Below are 3,162 nucleotides of genomic sequence, written 5' to 3'. Positions count from 1 at the left end.
CCCCGGCCCTCCTTCCCCTGCCCCAAACCCTATTCCTCTTCCATGGTTTCCTGTCTCTGTAAGTGACACTATATTCACCCAGTTGCTCAGATCAAAACCTCTGGAGTCACCCTTCACATTTCTCTTTCTCTTATAACCCCACCCAATCCTATCAGCAAAACACATTCAGGATCTGGCAATAGCTCACTACCTCTACGGCTACCATCCTTGCCTGTTATTTCTCCCCTGAGCTCCTGCAAAGGCCTTGAAGCAAGTCTCCTTGCTTCCACTTTGACCCCTACAATTTGTTCTCCACAAGCAACAAGACTGATTCTTTGAAAATGTGAATCAGATCATGCTACTCCTCAACTTTCCAGTAAGGTCCAATCGCACTTAGAATAAAACCCAGTATCCTTACGATGCCTGCAAGACCCTACATGACCTGCCCCTAGCCTCCAGCCTCACGTCCCTGGCTGCATCTCTTCCCCCATCATTGTCATCCCCTGAGCTCTAGCACACTGGCCTTCAGCTACTCCATGAACCCACCAAGCAGACTCTCACCTTAAGATGCCTGCTATTCCTTCTGCCTGAAATGCTCTTCTCCCAAGTATTTGCATGGCTGACAACCTCACTTCGTTCTCATCTCCATTCAGTGGTCACCTATGTAGAGAGGCAGCGGTGCTAAGTTACTTCAGTTGTGTCTGTGCAACCCTATGGACTGTAGTCTGTGAGGCTCCTCTGTCCATGGGATTTTCCAGGCAAGAATATTGGAGTTGGTTGCCATTTCCTCCTCCATGGGATCTTCCCAGGAGGGAAGGGAATCGAACCCTTTTCTCTTATATCTCACTGCATTGGCAGGAAGATTCTTTACCACTAGCATCTTCTGGGAGTTTTCAGCTAATAATATGTGTTAAATATACATATGTAATTATTTATTTCCCTTTTCCTGTTTATTTTTCCACCTATTTTATATCCATTATTTTATGACTTGCTTTGTAATCTACCTAAGAGCAAGAACTTTGTCTTGTTTACTACCATATTCCTAACACACAAAATAGTTCATAGTCTACATAGTATAAGTCATAACCAACACTGAGTGAATGAATGATTAAATGAGTGGGTCTTAGATAAGGGTTAAAGACAGATCTGTTTGTGAACACTCTAGAATGAGAGGTAACTCTGCCTTCCTCACTCCAGCTTCTCCCCTGCTCACTTGAACTGATAAAACTGTGTCCCTTGAACATCCAAAGGTTTGTTCTTAGAGTAGAGTCAACTAAGTCTGTTTAAGTCAGATAGAGCCTGACTCCAGAGTCTAAGCCTTCATAAAAGAGTTGTGAAAATTCTGCTTGTGATGGTCACGCCCTGAGAAATGAGGAAAGGAGTAACATGGGTTAGTTAGTCTGTTCACATAGGAAAGTGGGAGAAAGTGCAGTGGCAGAGAGGAGTGGAAATGCTCTAAGAGGACTGAGTGTTCGGGGCATAGGCCTCCTGCTGGGTACAACCTGCTCACTCAGATGATATCCTGAGACCACAGATAACTCAGTGGATTTCTCCTTCTGAATACATACCTTGTCCTTACTTAGCCCAGGAATGGTCTTGGTTCAGGAGGGACCATGAGCAGCCCTTCCAGATACCTCCGTCTCCAGAGAGAACGTGGTTGGCAGAAAGAAGAGCAATTAGGGAGAATGAGGCTGTTGGTGCCATGCTTTCTCTTCTCTGCTTATACCCAATAAACAAGTACCTTTCTCCTTTCTATTAATTTGTCGTTGTTGTGGTTTAGTCACTAAGTTGTATCTGACACTCTACGTGAGCCCCATGGATTGCAGCACGCCAGGTTCCTCTGTCCTCCACAATCTCCCAGAGTTTTCTCAAACTCATGTCCGTTAAATTGGTGATGCTATCTAACCATTTCATCTTTTGCTGCTTCATTTTGCCTTCCATCTTTCCCAGCATCAGGGTCTTTTCCAATGAGTCAGCCTTTCACATCAGGTGGCCAAAGTACTGGAGCTTCAGCTTCAGCATCAGTCCGTCCAATGAATATTCAGGACTGATTTCCTTTAGGATTGACTGGCTTGATCTCCTTGCAGTCCAAGGGACTCTTAAGAGTCTTCTCCAGCAACACAGTTAAAAGCATCAATTCTTTGGCGTTCAGCCTTCTTTTTGGTCCAATTCTCACATCCATACATGACTACTGGAAAAGAGCAAGAAGCTTTTAATCTCATGACTGCAGTCACCATCCACCGTGATTTTGGAGCCCAAGATCCACTTTCACTTTTTCCCCTTCTATTTGCCATGAAGTAATGGGACCCTACGCCATGATCTTCATTTTCTGAATGTTGAGCTTGAAGCCAGCTTTTTCACTCTCCTCTTTCACCCTCATCAAGAGGCTCTTTAGTTTCTCTTTACTTTCTGCCATTAGAGTGGTATCATCTGCATATTTGAGGTTGTTGGTATTTCTCCCAGCAATCTTGATTCGAGCTTGTGATTCATCTAGGCTGGCATTCCACATGATGTACTCTGCATATAAGTTAAATAAGTGGTATAACAATATACAGCTTTGTCGTACTCCTTTCCCAATTTGGAACCAGTCAGTTGTTCCATGTCTGGATCTAAGTGTTGCTTCTTGGCTTGCATACAGGTTTCTCAGGAGACAGATAAGGTGGTCTGGTACTCCCTTCTCTTTAAGAATTTTCCACAGTTTGCTGTGACCAACACAATCAAAGGCTTTTGAATAGTCAATGAAGTAGTAGATATTGTTCTGGAATTCCTTTGCTTTTTCTGTGATCCAATGAATGTTGGCAATTTGATCTCTGGCTCCTCTGTCTTTCTTAAACCCCGTTTGAACATCTGGAAATTCTTGGTTCACATACTGCTGAAGGATTTTGAGCATTACCTTGCTAGCATACAAAATGAGGGTAATTGTAAAGTGCTTTGAACATTCTTTGTCACTGCCCTTCTTTGGGATTGGAATGAAAACTGACTCGAAAATGTCAGTCCTATGGCCAGTCCTGTGGAAAACCGCTGAGTTTTCTAAATTTGCTGACATATTGAGTATAGCACTTTAACAGTATCATCTTTTAAGATTTGAACTAGCTCAGCTGGAATTCCATCACCTCCACTAGCTTTGTTGGTAGTAATGCTTCCTAAGTAATGGTTTGTTGGTAAGTAATGCTTCCTAACTCC

Source organism: Bison bison, unplaced genomic scaffold (assembly GCF_000754665.1).
Source record: "Bison bison bison isolate TAMUID 2011002044 unplaced genomic scaffold, Bison_UMD1.0 scf7180017864484, whole genome shotgun sequence".
In the NCBI taxonomy this organism is placed as follows: Eukaryota; Metazoa; Chordata; class Mammalia; order Artiodactyla; family Bovidae; genus Bison; species Bison bison.
This window is presented reverse-complemented; position numbering follows the sequence as displayed.